Source organism: Pyrgilauda ruficollis, unplaced genomic scaffold (assembly GCF_017590135.1).
Source record: "Pyrgilauda ruficollis isolate IOZ18807 unplaced genomic scaffold, ASM1759013v1 scaffold72, whole genome shotgun sequence".
Classification (NCBI taxonomy): domain Eukaryota; kingdom Metazoa; phylum Chordata; class Aves; order Passeriformes; family Passeridae; genus Pyrgilauda; species Pyrgilauda ruficollis.
The window spans coordinates 1,472,880-1,494,316 of record NW_024529044.1 but is presented as its reverse complement, the minus strand read 5'-3'; positions in this window follow the sequence as shown (position 1 = coordinate 1,494,316).

Genomic DNA, 21,437 nt, shown 5'->3' with positions numbered 1-21,437 from the left:
ATTCCCACATTTCCCAGGGGTTTATTCCTGGGAGAGGACAGTGAGCAATTCCTCTTCAAACCCACCCTGCTTTAAAGGATAATTTGCAAACACAATCAGAAAAAACAAAGTCCAGAGCACTGAATAATTTGGAGCAAATTATTATGGGCTACAACCTCCTCCCATGAAAAATTTCCAGAAATTTATACATGGAATTCTCTCCTATATATGAGTTATAGATACAATTCTCTCATATATAACTAAGTCTTTATACATGAACTGAGTCAAATTTATAAATATATAAAGATAGAAATAAATAATAAGAAATGTATGAGAAAATAAAAAGAGGAATGGTAATGCCCCCCCTTTCAGACACACAGATGGAATTCCCTTCAAAACACCTATTTTTACAAAAGCAGACGCTCCAAATTTGCTAAAATCAGACTTTTTTAGCTATGTTTAAACACATCTAAATCACAATTCTTCCCTCTTTGTCTTTTTAAGCCAAAAAACTTTGGAAGATCCCACTGGATTTATGAACCCATTGGAAGGGCAGCCATGGAGGCTGCGGAAAAAAGTTCAAAGCAGGATGGAAGGAGAGGGTGAAAATATTCAAAACTAATATCAGCTTACAGCAAAGCATAAAAAAATAAAGAAAATAAACTTTCTTGTCCAGGGGTAGATAAAGACACAGCCAGCTTTGGTTTCCTGGCAATACTTGAGAGGGGAAAGGGAGAGAAGTCCCAAACCACAGATGATCAACACAGACGGGGATTCTGAAAAGAACTTATTTATTTGTAAATCCTCTACGGAAGCAACAAGCGTGTTCTGCTAATGACTGGGAATTTAAACAGCTTTTTCTCTGGAAAAAAATAAAACAAATAAATATCCCTGTGCACCTTCAAGGCTGCTTTTATCAGCATAAACTGCTATTCAGCAGCTCGAGAAATACCTCGCATTCATGGTCAAGGAAAACCTCAGTGAAAACAAACAATTTCTCATCAGCCTTTCCAGCAGGAGTAGCAGAGAACAACAGACTGGATGTGCAGGAAAAATGTTGGAAAACTGGAGAAAAACATTGGAAAATCGGGAAGAAACATTGGAAAATTGGTGGGGAAATATCAGCACGTATATTCAGCCTCCGCGAGACAACGTTCACTGGCTTTTCCAGCAACGCAATTTCTCCTTTTCCTCAGGGATCCTTTGGAGGCTGCAGCTCTCCAGGACTGGAGGCAGGAAGCCTCAGGAAGTGGCCGGGAGCCTGTGGTGATGTAACTGTCACATTGCCCCAGACCTGGCTCTGTTGATATTAGCCTGGGCTAATCACCGCGCTAATTGGGCGGCCACGACGCGGAGCAGCTCGGCTTTCACTTCAACTGCTCACCCAAATGAGGTTTGACTCAAATGTAATACTTTATATCAACACACGGGATGGCTGTAAAAATAATACCACATGTGCTGGTGCCTCTTTTTAATAAGTGTCTTCCTCAATTTTCCCTGCTGGATGAGGCACTCGAACGTACACGTAATTAACGTTATTTAAGGGATATCAATTGAAAAATGCACCCGCAGGAGGCTGAACATGACTGATGGAGCTCCCAGTGCAGCTCCCAAAAGTCAGCTGCCAGAATTTCCTGCAGCACTTCTACAATTTGATCTTCCCCACATTGCCCGGGACAGGAATAACCTGGAAATCTCTCGCTTTGCTCTTTCTGACGTCGTTTGCCTCGGTACAAAATGGGTTCAGAATGGTGGATTTATGGTTTGGTAGCAATTTCTGTGGGAATCATAGGGAATAGAGAAAGCTAAAAAGCACTGAGAAAAGCAGAGCTGGGCTGGTTTTGGGTAGTTGTTGAAAAGACAGGCAATAAACACCTCTCTGCTCAGAGCTGATGGAAGAGTCCTTCAGAGCCCCGAGACAAAAGTGTGCCCAAAATAAGATGGAAAGACACTGGGAGAAGATCTCCTGCAGTAGAATTTTCATGGATTCATGGAGCATTTTGGGTTGGAAGTGACCTTTAAAGGCCACCTAGTCCAATCCCAGGTTTTTTTAGTTGTCTTTGTGCTCTGTTAAATTTTCCCAGCATTCCTAAAAGGAGAGATGTTTCCAGCACACATAAAAATATTAATTTAATGCCTAATTACCCTGGGGATGCTTTGAGGATGCAGCACCCTGTGCTCAGAGAGGTCACAGAAGGTGGAACACAGGAATTCCAGCATTCCAGCGTTCACCATTCCATGGACAGTGCCAGGTGTGTGATGGACTCATTCTCCTCACAATTTTATGGCAATGGATGTTTCTACTCCAGAGCTTTAATCTCAGCAGGGCTCTGTTCACCAGGCGAACATTCTCACCAGGAGAACATCTTCATTTTCTTAATGAAGAAAATCCAATGTGTGCTTTGTCCAAGATAAAAAAACCTACAAAAATTCCCAAATCCAATGGCAAACAATTGCTCCTGGAGAAGATCAGACAATATTTGTATTAAAGGCAGCCAGTTTTTGTAGTTGTATTTGTATTAAATGCACTGAGCACTAGAAAATGAGATTTGGGTCCTCCCACAAGACCCAAAACCAAAATCCTGTTGCTGGCTTTGTAATTCTGTTGTTTGTGCCAGCCCACAATGATGGCACAGAGCACACACCTCTGATGTCATTTGGTGGCTGGGGCAGCTGGAAAAGGATCTTCTGATTTGTCAGACAGGTCTTGATAAGGCAGAAGGAGTTTCCAACATAAAATTATACCAAGAAAGAGGAGAGCAACCCCCTTCTCCTCCAAAACCACGCACACAGCTGGAGATGTTAAGCAATACACAGCAGAGCTTGCTAAACAACTTCTCAAAAACCCTTTTCAGCCTTTAAAAATATTGTAAAAACATAGGAATTGCTTGTAAAATATTTTTACTTTTCCTTGCTTTAATTTCTCCACCTTCAAGGTGGATGATTTTCAATGGAAGGCAAATTTGTGGCATTTTGCAGTTACGTTTTTGCTCTGCCATCCATATCTTAGGTCAGGCTTTTCTTGGTCAGTAGAACATCTGAGTTGGAACTGAGAAAATGCCTCAGGATGGAGAGAGGTCGAGTTGGAACTGAGAAAATGCCTCAGGATGGAGTGGGGTCCCCCCTGACACGAACCTCTGCATCCAAGTGCTTCCCTTCTCTGCAAAGTTGTCATAAAAATCATTATGAGCCCCCAACAGATGTGACCTTAAAGAGCAGCTTGATGGAGAGGGAAAAAAAAAGAAGAGGTGGGGAATATAAAATAGCCTGTGGTGAAAATAACATCAGGGAAAGATTATAAAATCTGAGCCATAGCTGGCTGCCTTCCTCTTGATTATTGCTTTCTCTCTCAAGGACCCGTCCTTGAGAGTGCAGAGATTTGGGGGTGATTTTGGGAAGGCAATTTTAACACTCTGCTGTTCTAATGGAGCAAAGCTGCTGCAGGAGCTGTGAGAACCCAGGGGCAGTGAGAACATCCTCGGGTTTAAACAGAGGTGTCAAGGAAATATCTTCATGATATTTGTTCTGCTGCGATCACAGCGCCCTGACTGATTGTGAAGGGGCTTTTTTTAATGTCAAAGGCTGTGTAAACTCCTGGCACGGGAGTTTTGATTTGTTTAGAAATAATCTAAATAAAAAACAACGAAGTGTTGCTCAGTATAGCCCAAATCTGTGGTGAGGATGGAGCCCAGAGCTCAGCTCAGCCCCCCAGGACAGGCAGAGCCAAGCACCGCCAGATCTCCTGGCACTCAGGAGAACCTCAGCACATGGATTGAGATCAGAAAGAGCCACAGAATGGTTAAAATTTAACCAAATGAGGAGAGAATTTAAATTCTAGCAGGCTTGCTAATTGCCAGCGCCTCTTCTCCACTCCCAGGGCACATCTGCTTCCAGCCACCAAGGAAAGCTGGAGCTTCACCCCAGCTGGGGTGTTTGGATTTGAGTGCATTAGGTTGGATCAGGCTCAGAAATAATCTTTTGGATAGGAGAACAAATTCTTGAGTGTGTCTGGTGAGATTTGGACGCAGGCACATCTGTCCTAAATTGGCATGGAACTTCAGCGAGGTGTCAGAAATGAAATAAGAAATCTGCTGCACTGGGTAATGTCCAAGCTCCAGCCTGATCTCACTGTTTTTTCTTACAAGTTATTAATATTTTTTGCAGCTTATGTGATATTTAGATCAATGCAGTGGAGAAAAAGTATTTTTAAGTCTGAAGTGTTTGAAAGTCTTCTGAAAGGAAATGATATTTGGTTGGTGAGGTATGTGCTAGGCATGGGGGGCCACAAACACCTTGGGCTTCCTCTAAACAGCAAGGCAAAAAGGAGGATTGGTACTCTGAATTTTGGAATCCACCAGCAGAAGTTGCACTTTATCCCAAACTGGCAAACAGGTTTTTCAGAGCCTTTTCATTCTTTTCCCAGCCTGGGTCTGGGGCCGTCTTTTGCAGTGAAAATCTGGTTTGCCAAAGCCATTTCCTCCAGGAGTTTTAACTTTGGGTTGTCCTCTGCAGCCCCTTGAGAGCTGCAATTCCAAGGAGCTGTGCACGAGGAGGGTCTGACACTGTCCCACACTCATCCCTGCAGTTTTCCTGTCCTCCACAGGTCTGACAATTCGTGTCTGGTGAGATCTGCAGGTACTGGATAAATCCTGTCCTCTTTTAGCACCACTAAACACAGATATTGGATCAATCCTGTCTGCTGATCTGCCTTTCCTCCCTTTATTTCACCACCTGACAGCCCTTCTCCCAGTTCTTTACCAGATTTCTCTGCTCCTGGTGATGCTGGAATTAGAACTGGGCTGAAATTCCAGTTTTGGAGGTTTTGGCACCTCAGCTCTGCCTTACACAAAGAGAACAGCCAAGACTCAGCACTTTGTGTCAGGGCCCTGCAAAATGAATTTGGGCTTAAACTGAGCATCCAGTGGATCCACTGGAGGATCCACCAGGACCTGCCTCTGCTCTAAACTGCTCCAGGTTGTTGTCTTGATTTTTTAAGATTTTCTAAACTTTTTGATATTTACATTCTTGTAGTAAACTTTCTCACACACTTTCTGTAAATAACTTATTGTTTTGCATTTTTTTTGGAAGAGGAGGAATTTGATAGGCTGTTGTTTTGTCCAGTGTCACTGGAGAGGTGGCACTTTCACCCTCCCACTGTCACTGGAAGAGGAGAAATTTGATAGACTGTTGTTTTGTCCAGCGTCACTGGAGAGGTGGCACTTTCACCCTCCAACCCACTGTCACCTTTGAAAATCTATAAATGTTAGAGTCAGAAAATAAACTTCCCCTTTTTCCCTTGAAAACAGCAGCATGTTCACATCGTGTTTTTTCGAGTCCTGTAGTGACACCAGGTCACCCCCTGCTCATCTGATGCACACTGAGCATCAAGCAAACCCTCCTGCAGCATCTGTTCCTCCCCAAACCCAGCTCAGGGCTTTGCTGGAGCTCTCCTGGCTGCAGCAGGATCCATTCCCTGTCCCTGGAGAATCCTTCCCGAGGGTTTCATGCACAAGTGGCTGAGCCCAGCTGGGGCTGGGGTAACTCTGAGACCTCAGGAAGGGTTTCCAGCCCGGCAGGGAACTTCCCTGCATCGGGAGGGAGCAGAGGGGCTGTGTTGTTGTACCACCAGCGCTGGGGGGATGTTGTTTTGGTTTTGGAAGCGATGGCTAAAGCAGATGTTGGGGGTGAGCTGGCCCTGCAGCAGGCAGGAGTTATCCTGCAGGATGAAAAGCGACCTCCAGCCAGCACTGGTGCTTTAATCCCGAGCTTTGTGTGCTGCTATCGGCTCCCGATCAGTTTTAAACCCCGCTCAGCCCTTCCCTTTCCCTGCAAAGCTCGGCTTAACAGCATCCCGTTCCTCCCTCCCGAGGAGCTCCATCACCCTCCGACCCCAAAAACACCCAGGAGAAACTTCCAGCAACTCCTAGGACCCCCTAAATCCACACTAAAACACCCCAGCACCTTGTCTCGTATTTTAGTACCGAACTTGACAAGTTCACATCACAACTTTTTAAGTCGTCATCTCAAGCAAGAGTAAATCTTTAGGTGCTCATCCTGGAAATACCTAAACCTGGAGAGCCAAGGTCTGTCCCTTAGCTGGTGATTTCAACACGTATTTCATGTTTTCAATTCTCCCTGGATATCCAAAGTCTGTCCTTTACCTTGTGATTTCAGCACATATTTCATGTTTTATTTCTCCCTGGACATGCAAAGTCTGTCCCTTAGCTGGTGATTTCATTTCACATATTTCATGTTTTAAATTCTGCCTGGAGAGCCAAATCTGTCCCTTACCTGTTGATTTCATCACATATTCCCTGCTTTAAATTCTCCCTGGATATCCCCAGCTAAGTCTGTCCCTTAGCTGGTGATTTCATTTCACAAATGTCATGTTTTAAATTCTACCTGGATATCCAAAGTCTGTCCTTTACCTCATGATTTCAGCGCATATTCCCAGTTTTAATTCTCCCTGCACATCCAAAGTCTGTCCCTTACCTGTTGATTTCAGCACACATTTCATGCTTTAAATTCTATTTATCTACACAGGGATTTTGGAAGGGTTTATATCCCATTAAAACTGGCAGGATCTGACTGTTGCAGCTTTTCCACCCGAATTTAACCAGAGCAGTTCCAACCACGTGGGTTCATCTCAGGGGAGGTGGCAAAGAAAAGTGAGCTCAGATAAAAGCTCTGACCATGATCTTCCTCCAGCCCAGGATGTCCCAGCCTGCCAAAAGGCCTTGAAACTCACACTGTGAAAACCCTAAAAATTTTAGGGATGCTAAAAATGCTGAAAATTTTAGATTTTCTGTGTTAAAAAGCACAGACCCTCAAGAGAACACTTCATTTAACCTGAGGCCCTGGAAAAGGCTTCCAAAATTGAATGATGGAAGTGAGATTATGGGTGTGGAGTTTGAATAGAAGTGTGTGATATCACAGAGTAGAAAACTTAGAATATAGTAATATATAATAACATAATATATGGTAATATATAAAAATATTAATATTAATATATTATAGTAGTATATAAAATAATAATATTTAGAAATATATAGTATATATAGTAATATATATAAAACAAGATAAAAGTTTTAAGGCAGAAATTAGTCCTTCTTTTTTACCTTTTTCTTCACCTTCTTCTTCATAAGTTTGAGTTTTGTAATTAAACAGAAAAGTCCACATTGTGGGACACAAGTAATTAGTTACTGGACTAAAAGTAAAATTAATTTAAGTTTCATTTCTTTACTAGATAGTTTTTCCTTAAAAGACCTTATAGAAATAAATATGTAACCATTTTGCAACTTGTTAGTAAAATGTTGTAGAACTCACAACTTGTAAGAATGTAATATAGATAAAAACCAATAAATATAAATATAGATAAAATATATAAATGAATAGATATAGATAAATATTATAATATTGATAAATAGATATAGAGAAATATTACAATATAGATGTAGAGAAAATATTTACACTTAGATATAGATATAGATTGTATTGATATAGATATAGAAGATATATAGATATAGATATAGATCTAGATATAGATATAGACATAGATATAGATATATAGACATAGATTAAAAACCAATAATTTTGTGTTTAGATCTAAATCCAAACACAAAATACCATCTCAAAAATTTTCAATCTCAATCTAACCTGAACAGAAAAAAAGATAAAAACACAATAAAGTTGTTTATTATTATTATTATTATTATTATTATTATTATTATTATTATTTATTTCTTCAGTGGTTAATTATTGATCCGATTATGGATTCTCAGAGAACTCAGCTAAAGTTTTCCTACATTTTTTTAGGTGAAGAAGCTCAAGTTGAGAAAGATCTTTGCTCCAGGGGGAGCAAAATTATCAAACCCTCTGGGAAGTGTATTGCTGTAGGGGTACTGGGGGCAGGTAAAGGTGATACAGAGACTTTATCATTAAAAGATAGAAAAATAAAATTATTATTAGAAATCTGTAGTTCTTATAGAAACAGTGGTGGACTTAAGGCTTGATTGGCTTTTAGGAATCTTCTCTCACACTACTGGTGAGTTATGAATAGCACACTATGGAGAATCATATTCCAGAAAGAGCGAAATAATCGTCTGATTTTTTCTCTCTGAGTTTCTTACAGTTTCTCGCTGCTCCCCGGGATTTTCCCGGCAGAACCATGTCCAGGGAATTTGTGAACCCTGCAGAAGTGGCAGCGCTCGGAGCGGGTCCCGCGGGTTCCTGCAGCATCCCGGCGCTCCCAAAGAGGGCACTGATGCTCTGCACAGCGCAGGGGACAGCCAAAAATCCTTGGCCAGGCATAAATCTCCGCCGAGAAATCTGTCTTAGCACGTCCACCTCAGGAAAAGGGGAATTATTACACTTAATTAAAGTGTATTGACACCACATGTGGCCCCACCTCTCGCTTTTGGCTTTATTAATGACAGCGAAGCTGCGGGCTGGGCCGGGGGGGCGAGCAGGGCTCTCCAAAACACAGCCCTGCTTTCAACCAGCCTCATTTCTGCCTCTGAGTTCTTTCTGCTGGTCCATATTTCGGCCCCCTGGCCGGGCTGGCCGAGGGGGTCTCAGCAGCTCTGCGTGTTAATGCTCCTGGAGCCATTCTTCACATTTATTCACAGAAATAATTCAGGAATCTGTTCATTTTGGGGTGCTGGGAGTTGTTGTTTTGGTTTTGCAGGAGAGCTGTTTTGATAGAAGTTGTACACAGAATAATTCCAGCTCCAGCTGGGACTTTGGTCTGTAATTCACAAGAAATCTCAGTTAGAATAGAGAGAATTTGCTAAATCTTGAGTTTTGTGCCCAGATTTATGCCTCCCACTGAGGATCCCCAATTTGCAGTGCAATCCTTCAGGTCCAACATGAGGAACAAGATCAGGGCATCCTGGGCCACACAGAATTTAATCTTTTTATTTAGGATTTTAAACCCTCAGCATCCTGGGCCACACTGAATTTAGCATTTTGATTTAGAATTTCAAACCCGTAACATCCTGGGGCACACAGAATTTAACAATTATGATTTAGGATTTTAGACCCTTAGCATCCTGGGGCACAGTGAATTTAACTTTTTTTTTGTTTAGGATTTTAAACCCCCAGCATCCTGGGCACACAGAATTTAATATTTTCATTTAGGATTTTAAACCCTCATCATCCTGGGCCACACAGAATTTAACAATTTTTATTTGATGCCAGCACTGATTCATTTGGCTGCTCATTATTTGTTTAGTGAGCACCAACAAGGCAGAAAAAAACACAATTTTTCTTCTCCAAAGAGAAAATTGGGGCACCCCAGGAGTTCTCAGGGTAACCCAGTGAATCTCTAAGTGGTTCTGACAGGGGTTAAAATCCTCAGGAAACCGAGTGGCACCGGTGATGTCACAGCTGCCCCGGGGGTGAGGTCCTGGCAGGGAGATTAGGGGATGTCCAAACACACAGGAGGAGGATCAGCCCCTTTGGAAGAGCCTCCTGCTCACTGGCACTTTTATTTTTGAATCCTTGGAAGAGCTGGAGGGAATTGTGTGGCTGGAATGCATAACTAGGGAGTCTGAGCAGCAAAGCCAAGGGAATTCTGCCTTTTTGCACCAGGTAAAAACCTGCCCTGGTGGAATTCCACACATTTCCCCAGTTACAGAGCACCGTAGTGATATTCAGTGGTATGACATCAATATCAGGTTTGATATTCAGTGGATATTCACTCTCCACTGAATATCAAATATGGGAATTTTTCCCATCCAATAAGGAAAATCCAGCAAAAAAGGAAGGATTTAATGAAAATCACCTTTAGAAGAGGTGGGGTGTGTGCAGGTCTGAGCCACCCAGGGCTCAGGGTGGGACTGGAGTTAAGGGATCACTGTGGGGCTGGTGCTCTGCAGGGGCAGAAGGGGGATCAATCTTTAGGAATTAAAATCCAACCAGGACTCTCCAAACCCACACAGGGCACCTTGAGGCCACAGTCCCAGAATGGGAAGTGACCCCACAGTGCTGAGAGCCAACCCCATCACGAGGAGGGAGGAAAAATCTTGGAACCCTGGTTACTGCTGAGAATTGGAGACTTTGTGTGCTGCCGGGCACTGACCCCCCAGAGAACACTGCACTGATCTGGGGCCCTGGAGAGGGCTTCCAAAATGGAATGATAGAACCAAGATTATAAGTGTGGAGTTTAAATAAAAGTGTATAATATCACATAGCAGAAAACTTAGAGTTTAAGGGTTTAGAATACAGTAATATAAATAAAGCAAGGTGGAGGTTTTGGGGCAGAGGCTGCTCCTTCTTCTTCATCTTCTTCTCCATGGGTTTGGGTGGTTTTGTGTAGTTAGATTTAAAAAATCCACATTGCAGGGCACGGGTGGTTGGTTGTTGGGATAAAAGTGAAAATAATTTAGGTGTCATTTCTTAATTGGACAGTTTATCCTTAAAAGGCCTTGTAGAGAGAGAGATGGGGCTCCATTTTTAGTTTGTTAGAGTGAAGTGCTGCAGAACTCAGGGTTTGTGAGACTGTGGCAGAGATAAGAACTGATAAACATCTGAGTCCAACAAGAAATACCCTCTAGCACATTTAATCCCAACTTTGGCAGAGAAAAGAAGCAAAAGATACAGCATAAATGCAAAAATTTCCCCCATTAGCTCAGGAAAAATCATTTTTTGGGAGATCAGCAATCTGGAATTCTCAGCAGTGCAGGGGAAGGCAGGCACATCCATGCAGACAAATCCGGAGGAAAACAGGAGCAGAGGAAAAAGGGAGCTGAGCCCCCTCTGTGTGTCCCTGTAAACACCACACACCCAGGATTGTACAAATTGAATTCCCTGGATAACGATTCCCCAAGGAAACACTAAGAAATCCCGAAGAAAACAGCAACTCTGCCATCTTTTCTTTCTTCATATTGTGAAGAAAATGGAAGAGATGACCAAGAGGCTGAGCCTGTCTTAGAGGGCTGTTTGAGAATTCCCATGGCACAAACAAGTGCTGAGGACTCCAACCACTTGAAAACCCCTGAAACTGCAAAGCTGTCCTTAGTGGTTTGGGGAGAGCAGAGCCTTTCAGCATCTATTAATACCCTGCAGGATTTGTTTGCTAAAATATCACCCTGGGCAGGCTATTTTTGACACTCAGCTTGGAGCAGAGCAGCAGACAGGCACTGCAGATGGTTATCTGTGGTTAAAAGTCCAGAAAATGTTGTAAAAGTGTGTAAATCCGAGGAATCTGGCCAAATTCCAGCTTCGCTAATCCCTTCTCCCAATATTCCTGCTGCTGTTGTAATTGGAAAACCATCCTGCCATATTTTACCCCAGGTTTGGCTGCTCTTCCCTTGGAATAATTTGGAAGTTGTTCTGTGAGGAGCTCTGGGATGAAAAGGGCTGCAGAAATATATGATCATTGTCATTAATTCTGGCACCACTCAAGACCACCAGTATTTAAAATCAATTAACAGGCCTTTTCCTATTATCATTGGCATCTCCTTCTCAGCCAGCCAGGACAAGTTAAACTCTCATAAAAGTTAAAAACAATCTATTTTTGGAGGTAATACAGCAAGAGCAAAGGAGAGCTGGGGAGTTCTTATTGTGCTTTTACTGACAGGAGTTTTCTGGGAATAAGTTCACACACAGAAGATTTGGATGGGGGAAAGGGTGATCTGACATCCAGCAAAGTGATTTAGCCCTGCACACTTCACACCCTCAGCTCATCGTGTTTTTCCCTTCAGGTTATCATGAAAATACATCAAAACAAAGTCTGTTCTGAGCTTAAAATACTCCGAGGCAGAGCCCCACTCCTCTCTGGGTTTGGCTGGTGAAGCCAAGGTTGGGTTTCTGTAGCTGTTCCCGGGTCTCTGTCAGCAGAAGAATTTTATTCTTTTCCATGGCTCTGTGCTCAGCTTTGTCAGCAGCCAGGACAGGACAGGATTAATGTTTGGGGCAGCAGCTTCCTGAAGGGATGGAGCATCCCCAGCTCTGAGAACTCTGGAATTTGCATCAGCCCCGAATGCAGCTGCCTGTTCCATGGGAAGTTCCAGCAGAACTCTCTGTGTTGCATGGGAGAAGCCTCCAAGTCACCTGGAAACCTCCCCTGATTCACAGATAAAACAAACAAACAAAAAAAAAGAGCTTTATCCGTGCTCTGACACTCAGCATTTCTGAAATAAGCTTAGATAACCCAAGTGAATCCATCTCCTGACACAAAATGATAATTAATTCAAGGAGTACCACCAATAACAGCTCACAGCACAGCTTGGGGAGCTCTTTTCTTATCTCCAAGCCCACAATCAGCACCTGGCTGGGGCAGGATCTGTGCATTTCCTATTGCAAGGCAATGAGGAGCATCTGGAAGCAGCTGGAAATAATTCAGGAGCACAGTGCAGTGAGAAGGAGTTTAAAAACCACACGGTCTCAACGATATTTTCACAGTGCTCCAAGCAATTTACTTCCACCAGTTAAATGGTTTCAAGGCTCTCCAGCTCCAAATTACAGCCACAGAACAAATGCCAGCAGTGGGAAAAGTCAGAGCATCAGACCAGGGGAACAAGAGCCAAAGGCCTCGAGGAAAGGGCAGAAGATTTGGGAATGGCATCCTGCTGGATTTGAGGGGGATCAGCCCAAATCCTCCCTGCTCTGTCAGTGTCTCCCTCAGATGTGTCTCATTATGGAAAATAATTTGCATTTTCTGCCAGTATGGCAAAGCCCTTGGGAGCCACTCAGCCCAGGGAGCCCCAGCTTTCCTCTCCACCTCGCTGGGGTGCAGAGCAGGAACCCATTTGTGCAATAAATCACAATTCCATGCAGATTATCCAAGCAAAGCTGGGACTGGGAGGAGTCTGTGTAATTTGGGACCCAGGTAAAGCTGTTCTTACCACAAAAACACCTCCAAAACCAGATCCCAAACAGAGCAGAAGGGACTGTGCTGATGCACTCCAGGGAACAAAAGTCCCAGTTTCATTTGTGCTTTGTGTTTCTCTTCAAGGAGCAATCCCTCAAGACACATTTGGTTTGTATTCACCACCCAAAAGGTTATTTAAGGTGGGTGATCTCCTAGAATGAGATTTTCCCCATCCTTTGGCTCAAAATGAAGGAGAAGTGAGGAATTTGGCTGAGAGAAGGTTACCTAAAATTCAAGTTGGTGTTCTGGAGTGATTTTGGGCTCAATGTACTTGGAATCATGATGGGAGCACGGAAGGAAAAGTCAGAGAAGTTAAATAAGGAAAAGGCAAAAAGCAAACCAAGGATTTTGGCCAGCAGGGGTTATCAGCCCCGGAAATCTGAACTTGCAGATTTTTCATGGGTCTGGGCACATCTCAACTTGAGCCACATGAAAATTAAAGAAATAAAAAAGTTGTAAATATAAAACTTGGTTTATGTTTTAAAGTTAAAAATCCCCATCTAAAATTTTGGGTAAAAGTCCCCCAGAAGTTCAGGAATTGTTGGAAGGGTTGGAGAAGATGGGGAAAACTTGGAGACAGGAGGGACAGGGAGAGCCCCACAAGTGCAGAACCTCCAGAGAGACTGGACCGGGTCAGAAACCCAACAATGGAAAAGGCAAAAAATTCCCCAGGAGGGACACGAGAACAGGAGGTGGAAAGAAAATAAATGTTAGGTGATTGGTGTGTAAGTGCAGTGAAAAGGAGTTTATTGTATTGCAATACATTATAAGTGTATAAGTAATGCTTATAATTATTGTAATTAAGAAATAGGTTCTAATTGTGATGGCGTGCATTATGACGTCTGTATTGTCTCACCTTTTACATGAGACTGAAAATGGAATAAAAGTTTTTAAAACACCTCTCAGTTACACCATCTCTGGGTCAGAAAAGAGACCAATCCAACATAAATGAACATTTTATCTCAAGAGGAGAAGGAAAATCTGGAGAGGCTGGGACAGCAGATGGAGCTTTGGGGAATGAAGTGATTTTGGTATAAAAATGTACCTCACGTTAGGACTGCAAAAATTACCAAGTGAGAAAATGAGCAAAAGGCCAGCTCGGAGTGAAAAGAGAGCCTGGCTTCTCTGAATAAATGTTTTTCAAAATGAATGAGTGAGGCCTTGCAAAGCTGGGGAGAGGGAGGAAAATGAAGAAGTGTTTAAAGTAAATTTATCTATGAATGAATCAAGAGAGAAAATCTGAACCGAGCACTAGCAGTCTTCATTTAATCATCTCTAAAGGTCAAACACTTTCTGTCTGAGTGATTTATCAATGTCCCAAAGTAAGAATCCAGATTTTCTCTCCTCAAAAAGGAGATGAGTTTCTCTCATCATTAAAAACAAAGAGCTGGAAAATGGAAATTTTAATCAGGGTACAATTAAAGGAGAATCATGAAACCTCCCTGATTTTCTAATCTGGAATTGGGGAACATCACAAACATCCTGCCAAACCAAATATTTTGTTGTCCCTTCTTGTTGAGAGGTTTTGTTTTTTTTTTTAACTAATAACATTTTGGCAGGGCATAATAGAGATTTAGAAATCTCTAAAATCCACAAAGGATGCACTCATTGGGATATTGAATGTCCTGAAAGCTGAGTTAGGGGATGTAGAGAGTTATAAAAGTTGAGAAATGAAAGGGGGACTCAATCAAAAGATTTGAAACTCGGGAAAGAAAAAAGTTCCCAGCAGAAAATGTCAGGGATTGAATTTCTGTGATTTGCCAAACAGGAATTGATTATATCACAATAAAGTCAAGCTCTAAAATTCAGTGTGAGGTGGATGAAGGTTGTTGAAATCAGTGGCAGATTTCTGATTTATCCTTTTAACCAGAGCAGAGATATTAAAGCCAGCACAGGTGAGGCCACGTGTGCTGCCATCACACACAAAGGTAAAGAAATATCCTTTAAAAGCTTTTCAGTCCACTGGAGAATGGCGTAAACCTAATAAATTAAAGCCAAAATGAAGATAAAAATGGGAAAAATGACTTTTGAATGGGTTTTCCCCCTCTGATCTCATTTAAGCCCCATCTCAGCCCATGGGTGCTGCTAAACCCAACTCATTGCCCTCGTTACGTCCCCAGGGTGTGAAATTTAATGTTCTTCACAGCCAGGGGAGGAGATTCCCTCTCCCAGCACAATTCCCCGGCTGGGAGTGCCCTGGGACACGAAATAAATCCAGCTGCACGTCCCAAGAAATGGGAACCCACAGGAAAAGCAGGGCCAGGGCTGCCCTCAGTGCCTCGGGGCTGGCAGCAACCACCACCCCCACCAGGTATTTGGGTATTTTGGACAGCAAAAAAGAGCCACAGGCATGGCTTAAAAACAAAAAAGGTTGACAGAATATATTAGGCTGAGGTTAAATTTCATTGAATCATTGCTTGATTATAGAGTGTTCCATCTCCAACCAGGCAGATTCCCTTTAAAAACCACTTTTTAGTGTTTTCAAGGAGCTGCAATTATTTCTGCAGGGTTTGGAAACGAGTCTTCCATGGGATTTTGGGATTTTCCAAGGCTGTCTCAGACAGGTCTGGTTTAAAATAAAACCTAGGCAGAGTCTGAGCCCAAGGTCCCTTGGGCTTTGGGACCAGGACACAAGTTTGGGTGGCTTTTCTGGGAATTTGGCTCATTCCCAAAAGCAAAGAAAACAAAGAGGAGAAATTGGAAGTTGGGACTGACTTTAGCAAACAACAGCAAGAGGGGGAAGTGCCTTCAGAGCTGGAGCTGCCAGATGGACCAAAAAAATCCCAAAAAACCAAAATATAAATAGGAAAAAAACAAAATAAACCATGTCTGGGGCTGATAAATAATGATATACCAAAACAATAAACCAAAAATAATAAACCACGTCAGCCCCATGTCTGGGGCTGATTTTAGCACCAAGAGTCTGCAGGTGAATGATGTCAAGATCAAAGTCTTCCACCTCATCATGGTCTGACAACAGCAACCACCAACCAAACAAAAAAAAAAAAAACCCAAAAAAAAAAACCCCCCACCCAAAAAAAAAAAAAAAAAAAACCAAACAAAAAAAAAAAAAAAAAAAAACCAAAAAAAAACCCAAACAAATAAAAACCCCACAAAACAAAGCAAAACAAAGCGAAACAAAAAACCAAACCAAACAAAAAAAGTAAAGCCCCAAACCACGCAAAAACCCAATCCCAAAAAGACCCCCCCAGATCCAGGATGCTCCTCCAAGGCTGAATTTTACTTTGTGTGACAGAAATTGCCCTGATCAGAGGAAAGGGCAAATCCCAAGGAAATCCTTGGAGTCCAGATCCACACTGCATGGACAGCAGTGAGCAATTAAATTCTTCAGTAATTAGACAATTAAGAAATTCCAGCAGTGGAGCTATTAATTGTCCATCAGTGGCACACTCAATTGAAAATCCCCCTAAATTGCTGCATTTTGTGCAATGTCAGAAAACAACACTTGGATTAAGCGTGCAGAGGGAGTTTAGTCCAGTTTTAGGACTGGTTTTAACTGGGTTTACCTGTAAAACAAACAGCAGAAGTTAAAAATCACTGACAATTCCCAGGCTTTATTCCCTTTTCTGTTGGAATCCTGGAGCTTCCACCAGGGCAGATCAGAAATGCAAAAAGTAACAGGGTAATTCTGCAAGTCCAGTCATTTATTTAAGCTGAAAGAAAGTCAGTTAAAAAAATTAATAAATTATTCATTTTTCAAAAGATTGTGTTACACATCTCCAAGGCTTGCTTGAAATTTATCTGAATCTTCAGGGAAAAATTGAGTCCTGATCCAAATCTCCTGGGCTTTGAACAAAGTTACACGAAATTGGAGCTGTTAAGGTGGCAAAATTTGGCTCAAAAAAAAAAAAATGTTGGAAAATCAAAACCTTTCCTGTTGCTGCTTGGTAGCAGAGATTGAGGGGCAGAGATCAAACTGGAATGCTGAGGTCTGAGGGAAGAGATGTGGAGGGAATAAATAACCCAGAAAGGCAAATTCTTGCTTTTTCTGCTCTTTCTTTCTGCCGTATCTGCATTTTCTCTTTTCATCTCACCTATCTCAGCTTCCACCCAGGAAGGTGATTAAACCTGGGCTTAATTTTTGGCAAGTTGGAAATTTTATCAGCTTAATTTTTTGAAAGCTGGAAAATTTATCAGCTTATTTTTGGAAAGCTGGAAATTTTATCAGCCTAATTTTTGGCAAGTTGGAAATTTTATCAGCTTAATTTTTGGAAAGCTGGAAAATTTATCAGCTTAATTTTTGGCATGATGGAAATTTTATCATCACTAAAGCCCCACACAGCTGTTCAGAGTAAACTTGAGTTTAATTAGCTTTGGAGACTGCCCCAGAAAAAAGCAATAATGGCAATTTTTTACTGATTTTGTTCTGCTCCTGCCTCCCTGTGCATCCATCCTGGGAATTCCAGGAAAGAGCCCCCACCCTGTCCTCAACCAAGTTCATCCCCCACGGGGTTAAAATGATTTGTGCACAAACCCAACCACGAGGTGGGGTCTGCCAGGGATCACAGAGCAGCCAGAATCTTCACTCCTCTATTTTTGGGTGTTTCTCTAAAAAAGTGTTTCAATCCTGAGCAAAAAAGCTGCTCCACCAACCCAAGGTGCGCTAACGAGGTGAAAAACTTTGTGAACCCTTCTTTATAATTACAGGATTTGAGCTGTGGCATCAGAAAATTCAGGTCTATTTTGTAAAAAGAACCAGATCATTCTATTTAGGGAAAATTCCCCCCCCTACACTTTTCCCCCCTCCCAGGGTAGACATGAAAACACCTTTGAAAAATTATTTTTTCCCCCCTAATTCTGGTTTCTTTCCTGGGTGTAAGAGCGTTGGAGCGAATGTAATTACATCTTGCACTGGACAAGCCAAATATTTGATCTCATTAAAATGTTTTCTCTCCAGCTGGTGGGAAATGTGGCTTTTGCAGCAGATGCAGAACATTTTTAAGAGCTGGGCAAGGCCAATATTTATTTATGTGTTTATGGATATGTGGGAGTGCGTGCACGGATGGGAATGGGAACGTGGGACACGGGGAATGGATTCCCCTTTGCAGAGGGTGGGGGGAGAGGGGATTTTGGGGAGAAATCCTACCCTGGTAGGGTGAGGAGGGGCTGGGATGTGATTCCCAGAGAAGCTGTGGCTGCTCCATCCCTGAAAGTGTCCAGGACACCCTGGGATGATGGAAAGGGGTGGGATGAGGTGATCCCTAAAGTTCCTTCCTGTTGAAGTCCTAAATTCTGTGAGTTTTAAACTTTCTGTACTGACAGACTCTGACCCCCAAGAGAGGATTACATCTGACCTAAAGCCATGGAGAAGACTTCCGAAATTAATTGATAACACTAAGATTACAAGTGTGTAATTTGATTTAAAATGTGTAATGTCACGTAGTAGAAAATTTTAAAGTTTTAGAATACAGCAGTATATATAAAGGAAGATAATGGTTTTAGAGCAGAAACCAGTCCTTCTTCTTTATCTTCTTCTTCACCTTCTTCACCTTCTTCTTCACCTTCTACACCTTCTTCTACATCTTCTTCACTTTCTTCTACACCTTCTTCACCTTCTTCTTCACCTTCTTCTCACCTTCTTCTTCACCTTCTTCTTCAAGTTCTTCACCATCTTCTTCACCTTCTTCTACGCCTTCTTCACCTTCTACACCTTCTTCTTCACCTTCTGCTTCACCTTCTTCTTCACCTTCTTCTTCAAGTTCTTCACCATCTTCTTCACCTTCTTCTACACCTTCTTCACCTTCTACACCTTCTTCTTCACCTTCTGCTTCACCTTCTTCTTCACCTTCTCCACCTTCTTCTTCATGAATTTAAGCAGTATTTTGTAATTAGTTAAAAAAAGTCCCCATTGAGGACTTGGAGTAATTAGCTGTTAGGTTAAAAGTAAAAATAATTTAAGTATCATTTCTTAATTAGATAATTTAACCTTAAACAAAACTTACAGAGAAAAATAGATAGCCATTTTAGAACTTATTAGTAAAGTACTACAGAACTCAACTACTTGTGAGACTGTAACATAAATATAAGGAAAGTAACATCTAAATCTAAACAGAAAATACTGCCTCAAACACTGTCTATCCCAACCTGAAGAGAAAAAAATATCCAAGAACCAGCATTTAGTGGTGCCCCATGTGAGGAACACTATTCCATGAAATGCTGATGATGGAAGAGGGAAAAAAGCTCCAAATTATGATCCCTTCCCTCTCCTCTGAAATAATTCAAGTTTTGTGAAATGAAGCCATAAATGTTCCTGATCCTTATGGCATTGGGAACAAAAGGGTCAATAAAAAATGGAAATAACGGCCCCCTGTGGTGCTGGGAGAGGTTCCTCCACCCCTGTGAATCCCTGATAATCTGAATTCTTGTGTTTCACACCTGGAAAGGGTTTGGACCCTTGGGCTGGACACTCAGAATGATAAAATCCCAGGATGGTTTGGCCTGGAAGGGACCCTAAAGCCCATCCCTGCCCTGGCAGGGAACATTCCGTAGCCCACGTTCCTCAGTCAGGTTCAAAAACAGGGAAAAAGAGGAATCAGAGGGAAAAAAATCCAAGGATGCAAGTTTCCTGCTGTCCTTGCCCACATCTCAAGGGAGCTCCTGGCACATCCTTTATGGACTGGGCAGAAACTGGGGGGAAAACACCTCTTGTGGCTGGGTGTTAATGAGGGGCAGTGGAAAAAATAAATATTGAAATACTGAAATATTTAATTGATGTTTCAAGCTCCAGCTTCGGACTTGGAATCCATTTCACAGCCTCCTCTGGAGGTTTTGTGAATGTTGTCACCTAAAATTTGCATTGATAAATGATCTACATTAAAGAAAAAATAAAAAGCAGGTGAAGAAATAGATATCAGCGACTTCATGTGACCCAGTGTCAGAGAATTGTGTTTATATGGAATCATAATTCCACAGGAGCACAGACAGCACCAAGTGGGGGCACCTTAGTCCCTGGCTAAGGGATTCAGGAACCACCCAGGAAAAGTTAAAAAGGAAATAAAAAAGAAAAGTTTTATTTCTGGAAGGTACTTGCATAGTTTTGGAGGGTTTTAAAATTTTAGCAGCAGCAGCACACAATTCTTGACATCAGCACAATCAGAAGGGTGTAATCAAGGTAATCAAAAGCTTAAATGATCTCATTTAAACACCATCCTGATTCACAGAGCTCATCAGGGGAAATTCAAGTCAGGGATTGAGCTCCATTTCCCAAATGGAACCAGACAGAACCTATGGAAAACTACCAGCAAGTGCAAGGGAGAAATGGTCATAATTCTGCTCTGGAATCCGGATTAAGCCAGGATTTCTCTGGGTTCACACACTGCTTCCTTCAAGCCACATCAAGGAATCCTCCATCCAAAACTAACATCCCACATTTTTAAATTTAATTGTATGATTTTATCCCCACTTTTGCAGCTGGTGATCCAACAGCAGCTCCAGAGGTGAACAGATAATTAAATTTTCACTTTTCAGCCCTGATGCTTTGTTTGTTTATGAAGCCTGATTAAGAAATGAGTGGCCCAGGATTTGGTATCACTCCAGCATCTCCTGATGTTTTTGGGAACCACCCACATCCAGCCCACCAGGAGCTTCCAGAGAAGAGATTCCAGAGAAATCCCATCCTTGGATGGAACAGCACCAATCAAAGAAAAGGTTGGGTTTGTTTGAATTAGGGAAGGGAAAGCAGAGAAAAATAAACTGCAAACCAAAGTATGTTCCTACTTCTGGTTCTTTCCCCTGGATTAAGGAAGAGATCCAAACTTTCTGCACATTAAGGACAAGAAACATCTCTCTGCTTCCCTCAGCCCTTCCAGCTCTATTTAGTCTCAATTCAAAAATCATTGAGAAAAGGAAAAATCAAGGATTTTTGCACTGATTCCCATGATTGAGCATCCCATCCGTGTTTAGCCTGAGGAGCACTGAGCTGTGTAAATACTTTTTTGGGCTTCAGTGGCAGAAAATAATAGGGTTCAGTAAATGGATGCAAGAGAAAAAGGTTGTAATTATTCAACCAAAATATGGAACTCAGCTTGCTTAAATAAATATCCTCTTGCCCAAAGCCAGCAGGGTTTTTTAATGCATTTCATCCCATTGCAGGGATAAAACGAGGATGTAAAGCCTGATAGCAGGAATTATATCTAAATAGAGCCAGGATTGAGGGGAATGAAATGATACAAACCCTAATTCTTTCAGGAAATTCTCTGGAATGAAGGACAGACCCCTCTGTGCAGGGAGAGGGTCCTGAGGGCAGGGCTGGGAGTGCTGGCAGTCAGGAAAAGGAGCAAAATCCAAGGAATCCTTGGAAAAGGCTGATCCCTGGGTGGGAACCAAATCAATCTTGTTGAGGAAAAATAAACCCCTGTGTTGGGTGTCCTTCAGAGATACTGCAATTAAAGTGGGATTTCCAAGAAGCTCTGGAATCACAACCAGGGGTTCCAGCAGTGACCAGGTGGAGCTGCAGAAAACCAGCTCTGTTCAAGGAGAGAGAAAGGGATGGAAGGAGATTCTCCAAATTTTGAATTTTGGAGTTGTTTCATTCTCAAAACACCTTCAAGCACCAGGGCAGTAG